This window comes from Lissotriton vulgaris, chromosome 6 (assembly GCF_964263255.1).
Source record: "Lissotriton vulgaris chromosome 6, aLisVul1.2, whole genome shotgun sequence".
NCBI lineage: Eukaryota > Metazoa > Chordata > Amphibia > Caudata > Salamandridae > Lissotriton > Lissotriton vulgaris.
In genome coordinates, this window is record NC_141694.1 from 1,723,362,006 (window position 1) to 1,723,387,393 (window position 25,388).

The 25,388-nt window shown below is 46.2% G+C and overlaps 1 pseudogene; it reads left to right on the plus strand.

The window, feature by feature from the left end:
* LOC147709362 (uncharacterized) overlaps nt 1-24,937 on the plus strand; it is a 52,280-nt pseudogene extending 27,343 nt beyond the window's left edge.
* Nucleotides 24,938-25,388: the final 451 nt, after the last annotated feature.

Below are 25,388 nucleotides of genomic sequence, written 5' to 3' on the forward strand. Positions count from 1 at the left end.
AGATGCTCAATTTTCAAAAGATGTTGCAAATTGTCTTCAATATGTGTAATCATGATAATTTTAGTCTGGTTAATTTTAGCTGTTATTTTTCCTTTTGGAATAGATAAAGAAATGTATAAAACTAACATGACTAGTAAAGTTATGGTTAATCATGATAAAGTTGATAAGACTAATAAAATGATTGTACATAAACCAGAGATTCATCAAGATAGATCTGTGGAGATTTTTCAAGTAATACCTTTTCAAGACTTTTATCTGAATATGTCAAGGTGATGGACGCAAAAGACTGCTACATTTGTGTGAAGGTACCTACTTGTGTCTGAAGGTGTTACGTATAATATGCTTCCTCTTACTTATGGTATAACATGTAGTGTAATAGCTAGTCTGTTTTATAAAACTGGACGTTTGGAATATTACTATTCATTTTTTAATGAGATTTTTGCAAATTTAAAAGTTGAAGAAAGCTTGAATAAAGTGAAATATGCTCAACAGATGAGGGAATTTTTCCTAACGACTAGTGAACTCACTTATGAGTATGCTTTTAGAAATAATTTAACATGTACATTGAGAACAGAAGAGAAAACGTTCCTAAATATGGTGGAAGAGAGAAGGGCAATTTATACGCGAAATGAGATGTTGAAACCTATTAAGTCTAAATTTTGGCAGAAGGAAGATGAAAAGCTTAATGGTAGAAATGAAAATGTTGCAATTCATATAGATAAACCTGTTAGTGGAAAAATTTGTATAATTAGAGATAATACTTTGTTTGATAATTATTTTGTAGGTGCAAGTCAATGTGAAGACACTTATCATATTATAGGGAGTTGGGGATTTAAAGGAGGCAAGGATCCAATGTTTCCTGGAATTTATTTTGTTTGTGGAGATAAGGCTTATCAAGTGGGCAGGCAAAGTCTCTCTTCTCACCACCGCGGACCCTACACAGTCCCACACGCATTATTGACCTACCCTCCACAAGAACAACTGCATCCAGACGGGTGAGACACACCAGGTCTGCACACAGCTACTGCTCTTGAAAAACGTGACGCTTGAGAGGAGTGGCGCTGCCACCTGGAATTCATCAGGAACGGTTGGGGCAGAGTTCACCACAGCGCAGCTACAGCCGAAGCTGCCATCTTAGCCTAAGGGACTGTGGCGGGACTGTAGCGAACGTGTGGGGGGTACCGGTGCCAGCGCAGATGGAGGTCTAATCCCACCGCCGGAGCCAAGCGGGAGTTCACCGTGGCCGGACTCGTGCGAGTGCACAAACAGACAGACAGATGTGCTCTGCAGCGACTGATAGTGGTTTTTCTGCAATCCAGTAGAGAGACGGGCTGCAGTGCCCAGACAGCTTTGCGTCAGGAGACACAGGAACTGCATCATCGACACAGGAATTGCATCATCGTCACTGCACATTGCCAAGCCGCACAGCCCTTAAAACAGGGGACAAGGGTGACTGGAGGTGGCCCCTCCCCCTCTGAAAGGACGATAGTCCAGGACAACTTGACCTGCCCAATGATCTATTTTGCCAGGTACTTAACCGTTGCCATACCCTAGCCTTAGTTTTGTGACTTTGTCTGCAACGAGCTGAAGGAGTTACTTTTAACAACGAGCAAAAACAAGAGGGTTTCGGGGGTTACAGGAATGTTGGACGCCTTAATTATAAGGGCTGAATCCCTACTTACTCATGAGATCCAACTCACGGAGAGGAGAATATCTTTGGATTCATCCTCCTTACAAAGGCGCTCATCATTAGACATTGCTGCTTCAACTGCTCCCCAAACCTGTTTGACACCCTCTCCACAGGGTACGTTTCAGGTCCATCTCGACTATGACCATGACCAGAGGGTCTCCATAAAGGATACCTCCGGTGAGCTCAACCAACCAAGCATAGCAAGCTCCACGCCGGATTTTCCACCAGCTGCCGAGGGAGAGAATCGAAGAGCCGGTCAGCGGGAGCGGGACTGCGAGGCCCAGAGGTGCTAGCGCAAGGACATCGCGCGCACCTGGTGCCTCTTCCCGCCCCCTCCTCCCTGAAGGCTACTTAACGACTCGCGGCACCCGCTCCGCGGGAGCCGCTCGCAGTCGTCTTACTGTCACGGTTGAGGATTGTGCACAGAAAGAACTCACTATGAACTCTGCCGCATTGCCAAGGATAACAGATACTGTGGAGAACCTCGAGCCCGTGTGCTCCACGCCGGATTTTCCACCAGCTGCCGAGGGAGAGGATCGAAGAGCCGGTCAGCGGGAGCGGGACTGCGAGGCCCAGAGGTGCTAGCGCAAAGACATTGCGCGCACCTGGTGCCTCTTCCCGCCCCCTCCTCCCTGAAGGCTACTTAACGACTCGCGGCCCCCGCTCCGCGGGAGCCGCTCGCAGGCGTCTAGCGCAAGGACATCGCGCGCACCTGGTGCCTCTTCCCGCCCCCCTCCTCCTCCTATTTAGCCCCGCCCACAGACGCGAACGCGGGACGCGCGCAGACAGAAGCACGGGCGAAGACCGGGCAAAGAGCGGGCCGTTTGAGGCCGTTCGAGTACGGCAGAGTCCGGTCCGGGCTATTCCCCTTGTTACCCTCTTACCGTGCTGTTGGAACTATACCCTCCGTCATCCTCTCACCGGTAAGCACACGCTACAATGTCTACATGAGAGTATAAAAGTAGAGCAGTAATGGGGAAACTGAAAAATGGTACTCTTGATGACTTTCTTCATAGAACAAACACGGCTATAGACTTGGAGATTAGTAAGATGCAGAAAAGGGTTTCCATCGAACTCGATGCTGCCATAAGGCTTTCCCAGGAACTGGCTATTGCTAAGAAATCCTCGCTTGGGTATTTTGCTCATGCTAAAACACCGGATCGCACTTCACGACCAGCATCGATTTTAACACAGGCAGTGATCCACTACCCACCAGCCTCACCTCCTATAGCCCTGGTAGCAAATCCAGGGTCCCCATGCCAAGCAACCCCCACTCTCAATATATCTCCAGGCAGGGCGGGAGGGGAAGAGGGGCCTCTATTATCGACAACAACAACTGTCGATTCTAAAGTTTTGAGTGTGAGGATCTCCCCAATGCAGACCAAGGGTTCCAATCAGAAGCGGAAGCGTAAGACCACAACTGCCTATTCTAGGAAAAAGACTAAGGTAGCGAAGACACAGTTACCCTCCCAAGTGTTAGCCCAGCCACCTCTCCCTCCCCTCTCTGTAGAAAATAATTGCCCTATAGCACTAGAATCTAGTCCACTGAAGTTGATGGGGGAGCACGAGAATCTGATAATTGAAAGTGAGAATGGTGGGGCACCACTTTGTATGATTCAAGGAAAGGATGTGGATTTTCTAACGATTGTGTGGGAAACGCTAAAAAAACTCCTTACTCCACTGGAAGTCAGACTGTCTCGAATAGAAACTCAGCTTCTCGAGACTGAAAAAAGTATTTTAAACCTGGCCGCCCTGACCCTATCTGGTAATAAACCAACCAGCTTACCAGATGCGAGTCACACTCCAATAGTAGCTGCTGTCACTTTACCATCCTCTCCGGTGATAAAACCTGTCCCTAAACCCCGGCAAAAGGTCCCTGCAATCATCTCCAGTAATAAAGTATCTGGATGTGTAAATCAGCTCCCGGCACCTCCTGTGCCAGCTCCTAAAGTGCAGGCAGCCCGAGGCCTAAAAATCGAGATACCTACAACGCTATCCCACAGAGAGATAGATTTATTAAAAATCACTATAGGGGTTATGTTGATCTCCCCCCTGATGTTAGACCCTATGTAGCAATCCTTACGGGGGTGCCAGAAATCCTACATCAACAGCAGGAGGACTTTGGGTCATTAAAAAATAAGGTCATTCACTGGCTTAATGTGAAGAGGCCATTGCCCAATCACCTCAGAAGTAAAATCCTTATGGTGCGTCGGGTTCCCTGGATAGGGACCACGCACAAATCCCTCTCAGGTGATTGTGTAATTGTCTCATTTGAAGATCCTAACACTGCACATTTTATCCACTCATGGAGCGACCATGGTGCCTACTCATCCATAGCAACCAGATCAGTTACCTACTTCTATCCACCGCGTTCCCATTCCCATATGGGGGCAAACCGGAACTGGAACGCGATCCCAGAACGACATTTTGTGCAGGGTGGGCAATCCAATCACTGGCAAGATAAAAATGGAGGGTGGAATGGGGCTCCCACCTATAACAGATTTGGATGCCTCGAGGATGTGGATTGACTTCACCACTGGGCTTCTGACGCCTCCCCCCTGACAGATTTATATTACTCTCCTGCTTATCCCCCACCTTGTTCTCCCTCACTAATACCTGACAGGGTGAATGAAACACTGGCACCACCTCCGTATCTCCCAAGAGATTGCATTCAAACCATGGGTGAAACACTGGCACCATCTCCGTATCTCCCAAGAGATTGCATTCAAACCATGGGGGAAACTAAGCACACAGAGAAACAGGTTGCTGACTATCCCACTGTGGATATATCCACTGATCATAAAAAAGAAGAAGCTGAGCTCATTATCCCTTGCCCAGCTGATATGCCACATGTAATTTGTCCACTGCCCCAGAGGGTATGTTTTCCCCTAACTATTGCCAGGGCAGGATAAGTAGGCGCCCACTGTCCTCTAATTCTATCGAGGAGGGCGGGGCACCAAGTACACTCTCAATACTGTCCTGGAATGTGGCTGGGTTAGGTAATAAACTTGATTCACCAGAGTGTTTGGAATTCGTTGAGGAATATGACATATGTCTATTCCAAGAAACATGGGCTAGAGAACAACATTCCCATACAGGGTTTGCTATCTTTGAGGTCGTGGCAAAATAGGGTGGGAGGGGCCGACCGTCCGGTGGCTTGTCAATCTGGGTAAGTTCCCACCTTGGATGCAAGGCAAGAAACATGGTTACCAACTCACCGGACCTCCAGTGTGTCGTCCTGGAGTGGGCGTCCGGTGATAGAGTAGCATTAATTAATGTATACTCTAGACCGGTTGGCATCACGGGCACTTCAGGAACAATTGAGGAGCTGGCTATGTTTCTTGACTGTGCGATCCTCTGCCCATCACTTATAATGGGGGGGGACTTTAACATCCAGTATGAGCCCATCCCGGACCATCTGGATGGTGTATTTAATGAAGAAGATGAACTCTGGGAGATACCCGACTTGTCGGGTCCACCGGTAAAATCATGGTCGCCCCTAGCCACCCAAATAATGTCCCTCACTTTATCCCACTCACTAAGGGCTTGCAATGGCCAGTTTAAAGATGATATTCCACCTCAGCATACCTTTAATAGACCAGGGCACGAATCACAGATTGACTACCTCCTGGTCCGAACTAAGGACTGGATTAAAGTCAGGGACTTCACTATATTGAAAAGGACTGACAGTGACCACAACGCACTGTCAATGAGGTTCGCTGTACAGGGTATGCCAACGTCAAACACAGCCAAAAACTCGGTGCCCCCGGAGGGTCTTGTTGCATCTAGCAACAGACGCAGGATTAGATGGGCCACACTTGTGCAGAACCCAATAAACACTCAGAGGCTATACGAGGTAGTGGTCCCTGCCCTAGAAAAAGTAAGGGATTTTTTCCTTCAGTCACCAACTCCTGATAATTTTAGAGTGCTGGGGGATATCCATTCTGAGCTTTGCACTAATCTGGCAGAGGTAATGAACCCAGTGGTCGGGAGGAAAAAGGGAAAGAAGAAGAGAGCCACATGGTTCAATGCTTGTTGTAGAAGTGCAAAGGCTGTTCTCCTAGAGTCCCTAAAAAATCGGGATACCCCTAGCAAGATCAGGTGTAAAAGGATGGCTTACAAGTTAACCACCCGTAATGCCAAAATAGAATGGGACCAGCACAATTGGTCGGAAATGACGGCTGCCTTGGCATTTCATGATGCCCGCAAATTCTGGCAGATCGTCAAGTATGGCTCAGCCGAACCTATAGCCGCAGTAGATGCTAATATTGCTGCCACAGTATGGGAATACCACTTTAAATCTTTGTATAGTGTGCCCGATTCTGGCCAACTAAGGAACCCACTTGATTCACCAATGCCTCAATCCTTAAAAAGTGCAGACAAGATGGACGGGTTTACCATGGGAGAACTTAATAGGGCAATCCTTGATCACGCACCCGAAAAGGCGCCTGGTCTGGATAAACTTCCAGGTGACCTCTACAAGCAGGAGGTCAAGATCTGGGCCCCCTATTTGAGGGAGCTGTTCAATGCAATCTTGAACGGCATGGCGATCCCCCTGACTTGGCAGGGGGCAGAGATAGTCCCTATATTTAAGAAGGGTTCGCCTCTGCTCCCAGCCAATTATAGGCCAATAAGCCTGATAGATGTTTCCCAGAAACTCTTCACTAGGCTATTACTGGATCGTCTACTGGAATGGATGTCGGATCACGATATTCTGAGTCCATTCCAGGCGGGATTTAGAAAGAAGATCTCCACCATAGACCAGGTCTTCCGGCTTGCCCTCATATACTGGAAAACGGTACAGCTGGAGGGTGGCAGCCTCTACACTGTATTCGTGGACCTGAGGGCGGCCTTCGACCTGGTCCCCCGCAGAAAACTCTGGGAGGTGCTGACCAAACTGGGGGTCCCTGGGGGTTTGCTGGTGATGAATATTCGTCTCCATACCGCCAACTTTGCCCAGGTGAGGTGTGGCAAGGTGGGGGCGTTGTCAAACCGATTCCCCGTTGACAGGGGGGTTAGGCAGGGTTGTGTGCTTGCGCCAACCCTGTTTTGCCTCTATGTCAACGGGGTAATCGCCCACCTTGGTGGGGTTGCCAACTCGGATGCCCCAAAGCTGGCAGGTAGCAGGGTACCGGCGATAATGTTCGCCGATGACACCCTGCTCCTCTCAAAATCCCCAATGGGGATACAGCGCATCCTAAATGGCTTTGTGGAATTTTGTGGGGAACATGGCTTAGAAGTTAACACCTCAAAGACTAAATTTATGGTCTTTAATGCCCCACAAAGGCTACGACCTGCCCCTACCATCGGCCAGACCAGACTAGAAAGGGTGCGTACTTTTGAGTATCTTGGGCTCCTGTTAAATGAGAACATGACCTGGTGCACACACCAACAGAAAGCACTACTGAAACTGGCCCAGTATTCGGGAGGGGTTTTGAGGCTCATGGGAAACAATAGGTCATCTATTAAACCTGTAGGCCCACCACTCCAGATTTATAAGGCACAGGCAAGGGGGGCCGCCATGTATGGTTGTGAGCTTTGGGGGCACGTATCTTCCTCAGAATTGTTGAAAGAGGAGAATAAGTTCATAAGGCAGGTGGTACGACTCCCGCCTAGCACGCCTCTTGTGCCACTGAGGTTAGACCTAGGGCTCCGACCTCTAAGTGAAGAACTGGCACTGCGTCCACTCGTTTACTGGCGCAGGCTGTGGGCAGTTCCAGAACTGAGCAGTTATAGGCAGGGTCTGCAGGAAATTCTAGCCATGCCCAACGCTGGGAAAATTAAGTGGCTTAAATACATTAGAATTGAGTTGGAGGGACTGGGCCTACCGACTCTCTGGTCTGATCCTCTATCTGCATGCCCACTAATTTCCAAAAAGAGTCTGACAAAGGCATACCATGACAGTAAACTAGCGGCACTCTGTCGACAGGAATCTCTGGGCACACATAAGGAGTCCTTTTTACCTTTTATGGACAGCTACAGATTTGAGCCAGCCTTGGAGAAAATATATCCTCCACTTCTCAGGAAATTATACTTACAATGGAGGCATGGGACTCTTCCTATCAGAGCTCTAACTAGCAAGTGGAGTAAATCATCAACTAGCCAATGCCCGGCTTGCGGGGTGGACAATGAAACAGAACTTCACATAGTCTATTTTTGTCCAGCTTACCACGCCTCCCGTAAGAAATGGATCATTCCCATATGTGGGAGCCTGGGGTTCGTGGAGTGCCTGGCCGCATTTAGAGTTCTTAAATCAGACCTGACTGATCACATTGTCTTTGCTGTTGCCAAATACCTAGGAGCAATGTGGTACTTGAGAAGCAAATACCTTAAGCCTGGTCACTGATTATTGATTGACTGTAGAACAAAACCAGAAACTTTGTACATAGGAAATTTTATGTACCCGGATAGACTGTGATGTTTTATTATTCTATTGTTTTAATATTTTTGAAATGAATTATGTATATCTTTTATGGTGATACATTTACCGAAATAAAGATTTTATGATGATGATGATAAGGCTTATTACAATCTCCCAAACCATTGGTATGGGGCGTGTTATGTAGGTTTAGTTTTTCCCCAAAAATTTCATGTAGATAGAAATGCAAAAGGTTCATTTGAAATTAGCAATCACTTGAATAGATTTAGAAGGGAAAGTTTTACAGAAATAATGGGAGACATATTTGGTGCATTAATACCTATGGTAGGAATAACCCTGAATGCAAACAAAATTAGAAAAATGTCTGCAATTGTTGATAGATTGTCAACAGATACTGCAAGTGGATTTCAATTAGTGAATACAGAGCTTATTGCTATGAGAACTATGGTGATGCAAAATCGTCTTGCTCTAGACATTTTGCTGGCAAAAGAGGGTGGAGTCTGGAATTTTGCATGTTCAACATTGTTGCACTTACATACCTGACAAAAGTCAGAATATAAAGATGTATATAAAAAATATTACTGAGTTACATAATGAAATAGAACCTATAGAAGATGAATGTTTTTCAGAACGTTTAAGTAAAAGATTTGCAGCAATTAAACAATGGTTTCAAGAGATTGGTAGCTCAATTATAGGTAAAATAGTTTTTCCTTTAATAGTCTTAGCTATAGTGATACTTTTGTTAAAAATTAGTTGCATGATACACAAGAGAAGAAAACATGTAATAGAAAAGAAAAGAATTTGCAAACTAAGAAAAGAAAAAAAAAGAAATAGAATTAGAAGAGTTTTGGAAAATTCAATATGAAAAATCAGATGAATCTAAAGTTTAGAAATACTAATATTAAGAAAGTCCAAAACATGTTCAAGGATTGAAAATTTATAAATTTTAGATATTATTTGGTGATTTAGAAATCACCAGATGAGAGAGTTGATGGAGCAAGGTGAAGAACAAGATTTTGTTCAAACTTGTAAAGTTAATCTCCCATAACAAATAATTAAATTAATAAGCTTGTGGTGAAATTATTAATCAACTTAGTTTAAGAATACATTCATCAATACACGCGGGATAAACTAATGTGCTTTATGTTGCATACGCAAAGAAAAAATAATAAACTAACCTTGTCTATTGTCTTTGTCAGTATTAAATGCGGCAGTTAAATTAAAGGCATGTGCTTATTTTGTGTGCTTATGTTATGTTTTTTCTGTGATGAAGAGCTCATGGAGTTTGTGCTGTTCAAAAAGGAAAAGTAATTATAATGCTGCTTGACTGTGCTTTTTGCTAGGTAACATAATTAACAGGATTAATTAGTAAAGGGGGTGTGTAACAGAATGGGTCTCAATTCTTTAATTAATTGATGTCTTGTGTTTGTTTAATAATAGTTTCCAAAGTGAGGCCTAAAGATGGTTCAGAAAATATGGCTGACAGAGCTGCAGACGCAAAAGCTTGTCCGGAGTGAAGTCTTTACACATGCATAGCTGTGAAGATTTTAACTGCAATGTCATCGTGAATTGAAAAGCAGTTCTTTAGTCGCGTTGAACGTGCTCATGGAGAGAAGGCTCAAGGACAGGAACTTAAAGTGTCTGCCAAGGTTAGGAAGTAAATGTTCAAAACTCGAGGAAAAAGTAACTTTCTTGAGGAAGCTGAAAGATGTGGAAATGAAAGACATTAGGGCTTATTTGAAGCCTGGACTTGATCAAGAATCGGAGATGACCTAATACATTTTATCATGGACTGACACAGGACAGCCAATGAAAAGCTCGGATTTGCTTAAAAGAATGTAAAATGTAGAAAGTTTAGCTAGAGAGAAAGGTATAAAGTCTGACACTATGATCAAGAAAAAAACTCTTACTTTCCGATTCCTGAATGACGTGACATGCTGATGGACCTTTGGCGCATGTAAGGACAGCAGACCTTTAAATGATTTTTCCTTTTTAGGTGAAGAGAGAAATAGTCAGGGAAATAGATTTAGGGAATGGAAACTGTTATTCTGCTAATACTTCATGTTTCTGAGTTTGCTTTGCAAATGTCAGTTTTAAATTCCTTTCCTTATTAAAATGCTGCTTTCTTAATTGCTTATGAAATAAAGATTCTAAACGTAAATGCTTTTTCTTTATGAAATAATAAAGTTAATAAAATTAGATTTGAAAAGACAAGCTGGTCTTGTTTATTCATGGTCTAGTTACCATCAGTTGATTCAATCGCTTTAGTGGTCTGATTGATAAATAACAAATGTTTAAAACCATGGTGAAGATAAATAAACTGCAGTTGTATATAATAGTGTACATAATATGTGAGTAGTTTAATTAATCATACCACTTGATTCAGTTGCTCAAAAATTGTCTCACTGGCTTTATGGGCCTTTATATGTGTTTCAAGATTAATGGTGAGTATTGAGGTGATAGGTAGCGTTTATGAGACAGTTTTTCTATCAGAGCGCCGGACCACTACACATGACCCCATGGGTGTGATATAGGGCGTAATTAGGACATTAGGGAAAATATGGACCTTGGAGATTAGGTGTAGCTTGTGTTTGGCCAAGGAGGGCCTGTTGTTGTTAAGTTGGTCCTCGTTTCTGCGTAAATTGTCATTATCTTCATCCCAGAGCCCATATTGAAAGACTATCGGGCTCACTTAGTCCCCTGTACCACACAAAGCCTCCCCTAATCATTGGGTAGCATGCGCTAAAAAGCGGGCAAAGGTAATTGTTTTACAATGTCATCATTTTTTCTGTCACTTATTTTCTCTTTCTTCATTTTGGTTATTATTTGATGCATTTTTGATGTTGTGGTACGGTAAATTGTTGCAATTGCACACCTTGTCTTGTCTTGAGTGTTGTGTTTTGTTAATGACTCAATGAGAATATGAAGGCGCCACTAATTCTTACAATCATTTTTTCACATTTGCCATTTGTCTGCTGAATTCACAAGTTTTAAACTAACAATTGCTCTTTCTTTCAGGTAGTGATCCTTCATATGCAATTTTTTTTATGTTTCTGCGTGTGAAATGTCTGTTCTGATGCATTTACATAAACAATATTGAGCTCATAGAAATAGTTGTAATCAGTAATCCTGGTGTATTTATTTCCCCAATGGTCAGAGTAGAATCTAATATTATTTGATCTTGAGAAACTAGAGTGTATCAGTCCCTTAAAAAGTTCTCAGCTATGATGGAGTCACTGCTATAGTACATGCAAACTAGGTTCTCCAGACAGATAAAAAAAACTTAGCAAGTATTGCTATGAATGGCACGCAGAAGCTAAGGCACATGCGTTCTCCAGGACAGAGGGGGGAACCTTCAAAACTAAAATAATTGAGCACACATTCAGACTAAATATGTAGGACAAAAGAAGACCAGAAAAAAGGCACTCCTAGAACTATGGGCAGTCTTTGAGAAGGGCCAGACTGACAATCCTATCTTAGAACCCGCAGACAAGGCATCTGTGCCTCCCCCACTATAAGTAGAAATGAAGGTACTCTCCGATGCCTGCCATTCCCACATTAGGTGATACAAACCCACTGATTGAGGGAGGCGGAGGGCCTCCCACCAAACAACAAACTACTAGATGCAGGTGAGGGAGGCCAGAGGGCCACCAGGCCCAGGCAATCCCAACATCATTAACATGTTACCATTAACTAAGGATGGAGAGACAGTGAATTGCCACCCTGGGAATGCAACAAGAGGACAGAGTAGTGTGCCCTCCACCTGAGGATAGCAGAGGTAGGTATAGAGCATTGCTCTGAGAAGAGTCTGAGGCCGAACTAGAAGAGCGGCTTCTGCCTGAGGCCCAAGCCTCACCAGAACCTCAGCGTAGGAAAGGGGCCAACCAAGTGATAAGTGATCAAGGTAGCCTGATATAGGCCCAATTAAAATGTAGGAGCAGCAACATGGCACCTTTGCATGTGCATGAGGAGAGCAGCGATGAAGACATCTGCTGCTCTCCCTAACATGCAGTATAGACAAATTGACCCCAAGGGAGATAATGACAGGAGAGAAAGATGAGACCCTGGTGCAACCATTTTGTCAACTGCTAGCCTGCTGGATCGAATAGGAGGGTCAGTATGATAGACCCTGTCCAAATGACATGACTATTGTGGAGAACTGTATCTGGCACTGAGGGGGAGATCCCAAGTGGAACTTCCCCTACCAACAAGATTGAAGAGAAGGGAGTCCTACATTAGAGAGAAACCAACAATGCTGCCCCAAACCAAAATATGGCTGCTACTGCAAAAGGGCACGCCAGCGACCATCTATGTGCCAAGGACCCAGATGGATAAGGATGGGGTCAGAACCAAACTGCTGGCATTGATGGATGAGGCAGGGAAATGGATCTCATGTTTTGAGAAGAAAACTGCAGGGATAAACCTAGCAGTTGGCGATGTCAAAACTCTACTTAGCAGTTTCATTGTTGAGCAGACTAACACAGTATTCACTCATGCATGCATCCCAGCCGTCATACTGCCAAACACTGAGCATGACAGGACTGAATTCAGTTCATATAGACACCCAATTTGGACAGCCCTGAGGAAAACATTCCCTAATCGCCCAGATGTAGGAGTCTTGATGGCAGAAAGTATGGAGACTGGGGCGACCATAACGGACTATCCAGACATAATGAGGGAAATATGGTGACATGAGACAGGACAGTCATGGACTAATCTAGGCCTCTAGATCGCATTCTTATACATCATCCTCGAAAAGGGGCTTCCCATCAAAACACATAGTGTCTTGGACAGCGTGGTAGGGTTAGACACCAAACCCTGGTCGGAAATACAGGCCCACATATTACATTAATACAGAAACAAACAGGGAAAAAACAGGGAAAAGCAGAAGCAGGCCTAGAGAGACACCTCAGAGTTGGTCCAACACACATTGAAAAAGACCGCCCTCGAGAGGGCCGCATTGGCCGCCAACATGCAAATGGCGCCTGACTTGAAGGGGGCTCCACCGCAAAACCCCACATTATTTCAACCCAGTTATAACTGCAGAGGGCAAGTGAGTACCAGCAAACGGACCTCAATGAATGCTAATATTGCCACTGAATGGGTCAGATGAAAGCATATCACATGCACAGATGGATAAAATCGGGCCAGTCCCCACAAAATCCCCCTTCTCAAAACCAAGCCCAAAGTAACCCGAAAGCACAGGCTCAGCCGCAGGGAAGTCAGACAGCTACTGCACCACCGTACCAGGGTGCAGGTGAGTTAAACACGTGGGAACAGCAGCAACAGATTAGGACCCCAGCACAACATCCACAACAGCAGGGAGGGATAACTGCCAGGTGAGGCAATGCCTTTACAGAATCGCAAATCCAAACCACTCAGTAAGTGCAAACCCCCATTTAAGAACATACACTTCATGCACATTTCAAAACAAAAACTAGTAGGACAACTCTAGCAATTCATAGTCTTAATTTGTGTTTTGGAAACTCAAGGTTGTTATACATGGTATCAAATGGGAACCCACACTAGGGGTTGCCATCCGGTTGCCTGCAGAAGCCTAGTCCTCACCCTGCTGCTGATTCCCCAAGGTGAGGTTGGCTGGCCATGCCCTGGAGGGATGTAGTCTGAAGAGGGTCAGGGCAGCTCCCCCATCCAGTGCATAAATGCAGGCACCTAGGCCCCCTCCCGAAGTCAGATTAGGACGGGTTCCAATAAGCAGATGAAAAGAAACCCCACTCTTGAGCCCTGGCCCAGGACCAAAATACCTCCATGGCGTAAGGTCCCAACTGCAGCCAACAGCCTCCAGGCCAATAGAGGCCCCTTCTCAGTTCCAAAATGAGGCCATGTTCCAGTGTCGGGAGCCAGGTTTCATGCACACTTGGAATTAGGAAGACCCCATAGCGTCCACAGCATGCATAAAACTCCAACTGTTCACAAATCACTTCATGGCGTCGAGTCAGTAGGGAGTTCACCAGAACAATCGGTCATCCCAGTCCACTACCCCTATTGAGCAAAACTCAACGAGTTCAGGCCTTGCACCAGACTCACCATTGAGCAACATTCTGCCTTCTACTTTCCCTCAAACTTCTCCAAACACCAAAGCCTGTTCATTCTGTCAAGTCCCTCAAAAAACAACAAAGATAGCATATCATCGGTTGGAAGTCCCTGGCCTTTGCCATGGCCAGGGACAGCAAGCACAAAAGTTACTGGATAGGACGTAGACAAAGGAATCTCAGGTGCCGGAATGGAGAGAGTTCGCAAAATTCAACTACAGCTTCATGTGAGGTACTTAGAAGTAGGCTCAACCCCATATCTGGCCTAGCCATCAAGTTGACAACACAATAGGCCTTACACACCATCTAGTGGATTAAATTAGCCCAATATCGGACTCTGCCACATAAGAGATACACGGGGGCCGGGGGGGGGGGGGGGCAGCTCTAAGGCCCCCTCTGGTACACAATGGATATAACCAAATCAGATGAGAACCTAGGGAAACATCCAAGATACCAGCAAAAATAAGCCCAAAGCAAGCGCACAAAGAACCTTCTAGAAAAAGGGACCAGTCAAGACACCTGGCAACATTAAGGAGGGTCCCACTGCATAATACGTGCCGGAAATAGGGGGGTATGCACATGACGCCAGATTATGTTGCGATTGCTCACAACACTTAATTACGGCATGCCCCCTCTATACACATCATCCCTCGCATGTGTAGGTCAAAAGGTACAGCCAGCAGTCCCTCACTAGGAAAGGCAGGATATTAGAACTTCTAGCAACACCCATTAAACATTAGGTAAAAAACCCAGACCATCCACAGGCTCATGAAAAAAACACTTCTTAACAAAATACATACTTTCAGGTCATGGTGAGGGAGGAGACCCATGACATATAAGCAAGAATTAAGGCTACCCATGAATAAACCTTGTCTCCAAAAAAAAGTAGATTGGGGACCTTCCAGTGCCCCACAGAAAATAAGACTATGAATGTAAAAGCACATCCCTAGGAAAGAAAACCACAGTGTTGGAACTGACACTTCCTGGTTGGCTGAGACTGTGCCCTAGCCAGCAGAACCTATCACTTCCATCAGGGGTGGGTGATTATACTCACAGAATAGCTGGCGTTCACCCTTGGGTAGCTTGACACTGAGCACTCAGGCTTATCACAGAGGCAATGAGTAAAGCATTGGCACAGCATTCTCACACAATAAACACACTGAGCGTCACAAAAGAGACTTCACACGTGGTGTATGTAGATAAAGCTTGTATTCAACTCACAAATTAATTAAGGTAACATGAACAACATTTATTTATGGGCATTAATCCCATTTGGAAATATCACTAACAGTACTAGGCCCAACCGTGTTAAAATATGCACACTCTGGAAAGATCTTGCTTTACCCCCCCCCCAGCACCCTTATGCGGTGCAAGACATTTTCGGAACTAGGCCCAACCAATACCACACACTTTTAGGGTGCACCTCAGATCACAAAAATATAACAAATGTGTAAAAACAAATAATTACTAACCCCGGGCGGGGAACTCTGCTCCGCCAGCGGAGGTTATGGAGTTTTGCCTACTCCGCGCTCCGTTGAAACCATGGAGTTCCTTCAAAATAATCCAACTCCGTGGCGGAGCGGAGTTAGACGGCCCCTCCATCCTCCCTAATTTAATTAATAGAGGTTTCCGAGGATGAGGATGACGAGGACACAGAGGAGAGAGAGAGACCAGAGAGAGACCATTGCAACGAGGAGGGAGCCCGGAGGCGCCACAGCAGATAAGTCCCTTTTTATTTTTTCATAATTAAATTAGGGAGGATGGAGGGGAGCAGAGCGGAGTTGTTTTCCAACTCCGTGGAACTCTGCATAGTGGCACTACTCCAGCTCCGCCAGGGTTTAATAATTACATCACTTTTTAACAGCACCGTGGGCCAAGGCTGCATGGATAAACAATGTCAAACGTAATATTCTTTTGGAAAGGAATTATCTTGTAAAGCAACACTGCCGTGCAGTGTAATTAATAACAGGTGGTCCTGGTACAATCGCTCACACATACTCACTCAGTCCGGATACGTCGCGCCAGGTATATGAGGCAGGTCCATATGGAGTGCAGACCCATGACCCAAACCTCCCCCCACCTTTCAACTAACCCGGACTACCTCATACCCATTGGTTGGAGATAAACAACACTCCCCCCGATTCTAGGCGGATTGCGGCCGGAGTCACACTTGGTCAGGGTCCCAAGAAAGAAGGTGGCGGTAGGTAGCATGGCTAATGAGGAGGCGGTTTGCAAATGGGGGCTTGGTGAACCACTCTGTAGTAGAAGGGGGCTTAGCTAATCAAAGGATTCCTGTTGGACTTGGCCCTTTTTGCAGGGTCATCCCTAAAAATGTTTCCTTTCTGCTAGCCTTTTTTCTGACATGGTGTTGGTGGTTTTAGGACTCTGGGCACTTTAGCACTGCTGCCCAGTGTAAGGTGCGTGCACTCTCTGTGTTAAATGTGGTTAGATTGGCCTACACCTGTTGGGTCTATTTAATTTACCTGTCAGTCCCTTGTAAAGTGGTATCTCATATGCCCAGGGATGGTAAATTAAATGCTACTGGTGTGCTTGCAGAGCTGATTGCGCCACCCACCAAAGTAGCCTTTCAAACCCATCCCAGGCCTCTGCCATTGCATGGCCTGTGAGCGCAGTGTTACTGCTGCTGTGACATGGTACCTAAAGAGTGGGCTTTTACTACATGTCAGTCACCCCCAAGTTAGGCCCTAGTAAGCCCTATGGGCAGGGTGCATTGTAGGTAAAAGATAGGTCATGTACCTTAAGAGTGTGACATGTCCTGGTAGTGACAAACAGCCATTTTGGTTTCTCACTACAGTGGGGCTGCCCTCCCTTAGGAATGTATTGGGGATTCCCTGATAAATGTTTCAGTGGTAATTCCTGATATGAGAGGCGCAGTGTGGTCAAGTTTGGTATGATTGGAATAGTGTTAATAAATGCTAGGCAATGTTGTGCACAGATTTATTATAACTATTTTAGAAATGCAACTTTTAGAAGTTGGCATTTCTGTGTGCTATGTGTCTGCCTGCCTGATGTGAATTGCATGTCTAGCTTTTGAGTGACAGGGGCTGAGAGATGTGTGTGGCTCCAGGAGGGGCAGGATGAGTCAGCGCAAGGCTGAATGGGACATCTACATTTTGAGAAGTGGGTGGTCCCTGGTCCCTGAATAAGTCAGTGCCTGGCCTGTACAATGCTGGCTCCACCCCCCTGTGGTGTGTTTGATGGCAGAGCCCCTTCTCTGAAAGGAGGGTGTGAGCACTGTATGCAAAGTGCTTCAACACCCCCCAGAACCAGTTGGAACTGGTTCCCCCCAAGCCCTATGCTGGTGCAGACAAAGGACTGCCTAATATAAATATAGGGGCTGTGACCCCATGTCTTTGTGCTTACTGGACCTGTTTTGGGAGGCCGAAACACTGCTGGGCAAGGAGGAACTGCCCTGGGACGTCGCTGCAGTTTCCTGGGTGGCCTGCTTGTGCCCAGCTCTACCCCTCTGCATTTTGGACTTAGCCCCTCGTGAGCGTTACATTTCTCATCCCCAGGACAGGGAGGGCAGGGCAGCACTGAGCTGCACATCGCTTCAAAGGGGATCCCTGGCATAGGGATTCCCTTGTGATGCCTTTATTCATCTAGCGGGAGCCCACCACGCATGCTGGTGTAGTTATTTGTGGATAAGGGTGCCCACCCTGCATTTGAGCTGTTTATCGAAGCAGGAGCCCACCCCGCTTTTATACCACTTTTTGAGCGGGAGCCCTCCCTAAGTTGGTGTGCTGAAAGGAGCGGGATACCACCCCGTAATCTGTGCCCCTGGAAACTGAGCCTTGCCCGAAGAAGCGCGAAGGCACTGCGGGAATTTCCTGCCTCAAGTCTGCGAAGAGGGCCCCAACGTCTCTCAGGCCAAGCAGGAAGCCAGGCAACTGCCTGGATGTAGGTGGGCCAGCAAGACGGAGCAGTACCGATAGGAGGAAGTAGGGCGTGACGGCCTGGTTTTTGGGCAGGGACTGCTTACAGGAAGCTGAGGGGCCCGGGCATCACCGGAACAAGAAGGCTTCCAAGACGCGGTGTCGGCAGGACCTTAAGAGTGGCAGAGGCGGTCTGAGGTGAGCCCAGTGGTGTTGCTGAGGCTGTTACAAGTGGTGTCAGAGATCTGCCTCCAGCCACTGGGGGAAATGTGCTAGAAGTGGAGCCTGGGTGTATGCGGGCAGTTGGCAAAGACTCCGCTCTTCATTTTTAATAACTACTGTCCTAGTCACTGAATGAGGCGGCTGCCCTGCGTGGTTGCGGGCAGCCATGGTGAGGAGAGCCCTTAACGGGGGGCTGCGCACAAACTTCACACAAAGAGCATAGGCCGAGTGAGGGCATCACAGTTGGCAGCGGTGTCCTGAACCAGGAGCAGCCTTGTGAGTGGGGGCTGAATCTGGAGTATAGCAGGTGCCGAGAGCAGCACCAGAAGAGCCCCGGTGAGTGGAGTTTCCCCGAGGCACTGTGAGTGCCTGTGCTAATTTCCACAGCTGCCCCGCCTGACAGTGGGCAGCTGCACCGTGCCGCACGGTGGTGCCAGTTATCCTAGGGCCATTGGTGTAGAGTCCCTGGGAGGACTCAAGGCATGTTAGTGGTAGTACCTGTTGAATTCCTCAATTGCGCCGCTGTAGCAGGCAACTGCAATGATTGGGCATGGTTTGTTGTAGAGAGCCCCAGTGGGGGCACAGTGAGTGCCCTTGCCCTGTGCTTTGCGTCCTTTGGAGTTTGCTGCATTAGCAGCCCAGGTCTGACTATTTGGACAAAGGGCATTTGAGCCCCAGTGGGAAGCCAGGTTGGCCTGGAGTCAGTTTCAAGGTGGGCACTACAGTGATGTGATACATAATGTGATTTAGGTGATATATAGGCCTCATATGATTCATGTCTAAATATGATTTATGCTTAGGAGGTAATTGTATAATGTGTTTGTACTGGTGGGGCCTAGTGCGTAATGTGTTTTATGCCTCACGTAATAATGCTGAGGTCATTATGGTACCAGTTGTTGTTTCCATTTACTTACCTGCATGCTGATGGTTCTAACCGTGGCCCGATTTTTCCGGTCCTGTATATAATCCCCTGTGAATATTGCCCGTGCCAGTTGGCATAGTGTAAATGTGTGATTACGTTTCTAATTTTTTGATGATAATACAAAGACTATTTTTTACATAATCTTGTGTGGAGTTTCTTTTGTGGTGTGCCTAGTTTTTTGCTAGTGTGTGTGTTGCGCAAACACTTTACACATTGCCTCTGGGATAAGCCTGACTGCTCGTGCCAAGCTACCAAGGCGGTGAGCAGGGGTTATCTTCAGAGTGTATCTCCCTTTCCCTGATTAGAGTGGTGTTTTCTGCCTGGCTTTGGCGCAAGCCTTAGCCAACCAGAAATCCCATTTCTAACAATTCCACAACGTGCCTTCCGGCACCAGCCCAGTTCTGCAATGCACAGGGGGGTCACACAGTCTCTTGACCCTATTCTAATCACTTTTGGAAGTGTTCTTCAGCCCAGCCAATTACTGTCACCACCCAGGCCCGATCCAGGCAATACTACCTGGCAAGACGAGGTCATTGCGGCTGGGTGAGGAGAGTGCAGTTGATCAGCAGCACTGAGGGCACAAAATGAACAATTGATGAATGGGGTATGAAGTCGGGGAGCCTCCTAGAAGAAGGAGGCACCCCATCAGACACACATCGGTGAAAGTATCAACCACACAATTTGGGTACAACGGAACATAAATCTTCTCCTCAGTACCTCCCTGAAAATAAGGAACAAAGCCTAATGGGCATTGATGCAAGTCACACCAGATAGTTTTGGTCACACACAACAATAAGTTGCAAACTCCATACCTCCCTGGAAATGAGTCACAATGCCTGGTGTGCATTGATATGGGATGCGCCACAAAAATCTGGTCATACACAACAAAGAGTTGCAACTTCCATACGTCCTTGGAAATGAGGATTAGGGCCAAGATACAACCTAACAGAGTAGAATCCCATAGAGTAGTAGTGAACGTAACCTATTACAAGACCAGTTTCCCAGCACTGTACCTCTTCACCGATCGTAGCGAGATTCAAACAGAGCTAGATAGGATGCACAGGCGGGGCACTATAGGGTGGATACTGTTTGGCCCTGGGACTTTTCAGAGGTTCTTAGAGGTAGCAAAATCACCACACCAGTGCACATACAATTTATTTTATTTATTTATGCGATTTGTTGAGCGCGAACAATTGCCCAAGGGCGACTCGGTGCTATGAATGAGGGCAGAATGAGAAAGGAATATGAATTACTGGTTGAAAAGCCATGTTTTTATTTTTTTCCTGAAAACAGTCAGAGTGGGAGCAGACCTAATGTCTGGATCGAGAGAGTTCCAGAGTTTTGCCGTCGAAACGTGGAAGCTACGATCACCCCAAGCCACCGTTCTGGTACGAGGAACCGTCATGGTGAGATTGTTCATTGATCGGAGTGATCGGTTAGGGACATGGAATTTGAAATGGTCGATGAGAAAATGTGGGCCTTGTTTGTGCGTGGCTTTGTAGGCCACACAGAGCGCCTTAAACTTTATCCTATTTTTGACTATGAGCCAGTGATATTTTTTATGGTGTCAGCAATAGGTTTGAATATAGGGGTGTTCGAGAGCAGTCTGGCCGCAGCGTTCTGTATAGACTGTAGTTTTTTGATGACCTTTTCTTGGGTATTGACCAAAAGTCCGTTACAATAGTCCACTGAGGACATGACGAATGAGGTGGCCAGTGTTTTACCAGAGTTGGGAGGGAGGAATGGAAGAATCTTTTTAATGGCTTTCAGTTTAAAGAATGATGAGGAACCAGTGGAATTAACGTGAGATGAAAAAGTGAGTTTGCTGTCTAGGACCTAAGTTCGTAGGCCACAATGCATCGGACCAAGTAGGAGTAAGCTTGCCAAAGGTCATGACCTCAGTTTTATTGGAGTTTAGTTTGAGGCAGTTTACTAACATCCAATTACTGATGGCCAACATACCCTGCTGAAAGTTAGCTGCTATTTTGTCTCCGTTCTCCTTAATGGTGAGAACTAACTGGGTGTCATCAGCGTAGGATATTAGGCTCATCCCCCAATCTTTAATTACCCTTGCCAGATCAGTGACATAGATATTAAATAGGGTGGACTGAGGGATGAGCCTTGAGGGACACCGTAAGGTAGGGCTAGTTGTAATGGCAAACTGGCTATAGGTCGATAGTTGTTCGTGTCTTCTGCATCCAGATGGGGCTTTTTAAGTAAGGGTTTGAGAAGCGTGTCCTTCCAGATTGCAGGGTAAATTCCTGTGCTAAACATGGTGATAAAAATTTCAGCAAGTTGGGGTGCAATAATATCCGAGATAGGAAGGAGAATTGAGGCAGGACAGGGATCTTTGGCTGATCCTGATTTGATGGAGTTCATGGCCTCAACAACTTGGGCGGAATTCGTATCAAGAAATTGTGAAAAAATTGGGTGTTTGATGGGGGCAACATTCGGGCAGGTGTCTATGTGGGTTTCCTGTGAAAAATTAGTATAAATGTTATTTACCTTATCGAATAAAAGGTGGCCAGGTTATTACAAAATGCTTGGGATGGATTAGGGGTAGATTGGGGACGCAGTCGGGACAGTTTGGCTACCACTTGGTAAAGTTCTTTGTTGGAATTCTTTGCTTGCTCAATTTGAGAAGAGTAGAATGTACTTTTAGCGTTTTGGATAAGGGATTTGTATAGAGTCCTTTCTCTCTTATAGATTTCCTTATCTTCAGTGGAGTAGGTCTTTCTCCAGTGTCTTTCTTTGTTGCAATAGAGTTGTTTCTGTAACCTAAGATCCTCAGAGTACCAATGTGCCGATGGGGTGCTATGGTTTTTAGAAGTGGTTTTGATAGGTACTAGTTTATTTAGAGTCAGTGTAAGCCATTCCAAGTATTCTCTGGCTGCGTTATTAGAGTCTTGGGGTAAAATTGGTGCAGAGGCAGAGAGCATATCACGAAGTTGGTGATGGTCAATGTGTTTCCAAGGTCTAAAAGTTTTAAGTGGTCGGTTATAATGTTTCTTAATTGATAGCGGATAGGGTGGGATGGTGAAAATGACTGCATGGTGATCTGTCCATCCCAGTGGGATGATCTCCGTGATAAATAGGTTGTTGTCATTTGTAAATAACCCATCCAAGGTATGGCCAGCTTCATGCGTACAATTTGTGATCCGTTGAGTGAGACCAAGAGATTCTAGGTCAGTGATGAGAGCTTTAGTGTCATTATTAGTCTCGTTTTCTAAAGGAAAACTGAAATCTCCTAAGATGGTGGCAGTGTCTTCTAAGGCAAGAGATTCCATCATGTCAGCGAAAGAAGTTAGAAATTTGCTTCTGCTACCTGGAGGACGATATAAAAGGACACCTTTAAAACGATTGGAGGGGCCTAAGACTATGGAGAACTGCAAGGCCACACATGTGGAGAGTGGCAGGGGGTTAACCGTGGTTTTGAACTGACTGCGGTATATAATGGCAATTCCCCCTCCAATTTTTATTTGTCTGTCTTGCCTGAGAATATTGTAGCCTTGTGGTACTACTACTAAGAGATCGGGGTCAGATGCCGGGTTGGTCCAGGTTTCTGTTAAAAACAGTAGATCCAGTTTTTCACTACAAATGAGATCAGCAATTTCCTCTTTATGCTTACTTAATGATCTAACATTAATAAGTGAGGCTTTGATAGGTTTAGGACTTATTTTAAGGGACGGGGTATAAGCTTGTGTTGGTTGAGGGGCCTCCAATTTAAAACCACAGTGAGTGCAGGGTTTAAGATGATAGAGGGGTTCAAGTAGATTGTATGTACAATCTGAACATGTCATAGGAGGGCGTAGATTAAGGAGGGCCTGATGATGGTAGGTATAAGGTGGAGCTGAGGCCGATGGGCCAGGATTTGTGGCCCTGGGCGCGGTCCAGGCACGGACGGGCGCAGACGGGCTTGCCTTTGGCGCGCCTTTGGCGTGCTGCCGGCGCGCCCACTGTGCGCGTCCGCTGCGCTTGCGCTTGCCCTCCGCCCTTTGTAGACTGGGGCAGTCGAGAGACTGTAGCGCTACTTTCGGCATCCGCCGGAAGTGATGAACTTTATGTGCCTTCCGGAAAGCCCTCCAAGCAATCGGCACAAGCCGTGTTGGACCGGGGCCTCAGAGCCAGAGTACGAGTTAGGCAGGTAGGAGCAAAGTGCAAAGTGCGCAGAATATACAATTTTAGTGCAAGTGGCAAGGTTTTAAAATGTTAAACTATAGCAGAAGAGCGGCGCCTAGTAACATCAGGCTGCTCTCATCCACTTGCCTGCTCCGGTCTCTCCGCCCTTTGTAGACTGGGGCAGTCGGGAGACTGGAGCGCTACTTTCGGCATCCGCCGGAAGTGATGAACTTTCTGTGCCTTCCGGTAAGCCCTCCAAGCAATCGGCACAAGCCGTGTTGGACCGGGGCCTCGGAGCCAGAGTACGAGTTAGGCAGGTAAGAGCAAAGTGCGCAGAATATACAATTTTAGTGCAAGTGGCAAGGTTTTAAAATGTTAAAATATAGCAGAAGAGCGGCGCCTAGTAAAATCAGGCTGCTCTCATCCACTTGCCTGCTCCGATCTCTCCGCCCTTTGTAGACTGGGGCAGTCGAGAGACTGGAGCGCTACTTTCGGCATCCGCCAGAAGTGATGAACTTTCTGTGCCTTCCAGTAATCCCTCCAAGCAATCGACACAAGCCATGTTGGACCGGAGCCTCGGAGCCAGAGTACGAGTTAGGCAGGTAAGAGCAAAGTGCAAAGTGTGCAGAATATACAATTTTAGTGCAAGTGGCAAGGTTTTAAAATGTTAAAATATAGCAGAAGAGCGGCGCCTAGTAAAATAAGACTGCTCTCATCTTAAGTCTGTTGTCCCAGGGTGGCACTTAGCGTGTCTGGTGCCATCTTCTTCAATAAAAAAATGGAGGCCAGACATGGAGTTCTAGTGTAGGGCTATACACCTTGATGATACGAAGGGAAATGAGTCTCATAGGGGAGGGTTAAACACCAGCATAGACAAACCATGTCAGGGAATATGTGACACTGGGATAGATAGGTACATGTAGTTGGAAGGGATGGAGTAACCCCTAATTGTACAGAAACGTGAACTGTATTCCTTGTGTTTCAGAGGTAAAGGAGCGATTCCACTCAGCACAAATGAGAACTGTGGTGCAAAATTGTAAATACCAGACATGCAATGGGGCACCTCCAAGCCGATGGATACCTACTGGCAATGCAGTAAATTTGCCTAAACCTCATTTGTCCCCTGATGGTGGGACCTGTGCTCCCTGGTCACCATACAAACCCCTACCCTGGTCATCCGTGGAGAAGATCTGTCTAAGTAGCAACAACATCCGCTACAGAAGAAAACAACTCTACTTCATCAGGCTTAAGAACAAAGAACTGCTGATTATTTTGGCTGGGCTCAGTTTATGGGCATTCTCAGAAGAATTCAGATGGGTTTCTAACACACAAATCTATGCAGGAGGGTCCGTACCCTTCTTCAACATGCAGATGAACGCAAATGCCTGCTGCGTGCCAATAACCAGATGGGAAATTATGAAAATGATGAACAGTACTGAGCTTGGCCATAATGCAATCAAGAAAGAACTAACAGCCATCCGCATCATGGTGCTACAACATCGGTATGTGTTGGACTTGATGACCGCAGTGGAGGGAGGGGTGTGTGCCAAGATCAGTTTATCCTGTTGCACATTCATCCCAGGCAACAACATGAACAATGGGACTCTGACTGCTACCATCCAAGCACTGAATAATTTACAAACCGACATGCGTTAGGAGGGAGGTGCCCCGGAGCAGGACTGGTACATCCGTTGGTTTTCCTGGCTCCCCCAGTGGGTGACAGCACTGTGCACGTCATTTCAGCCTATTCTCATTTTTGTGCTGTACATTTGTGGTTGTCTACAAGTGGGGGTTTCTTGCTGTAAAAACACAGTCCTCAAATTATGTAGTAGTAATAGTTAAAACAGTGTTGTAGAAATTTCCGGATATGATCTCTCCATCAAGCCCGAGTCAGAAATACGTGGCCAGGCGGCTGCGTGACTTAAGCCTGAGGCTTCTGATTGACAGATCACAGGTTTGGTGGCACATACCCAGTAGGACCAACGTGTGATCAGGAAAAGCCCAGATTAGGCCCACAAATAGGCTGCGACACCACAATGGTCAGGGAAGATTGGCCCCAATAAAATGCACATGGCCAAAGAGATGTGCATTCCAAAAACCCCATAAA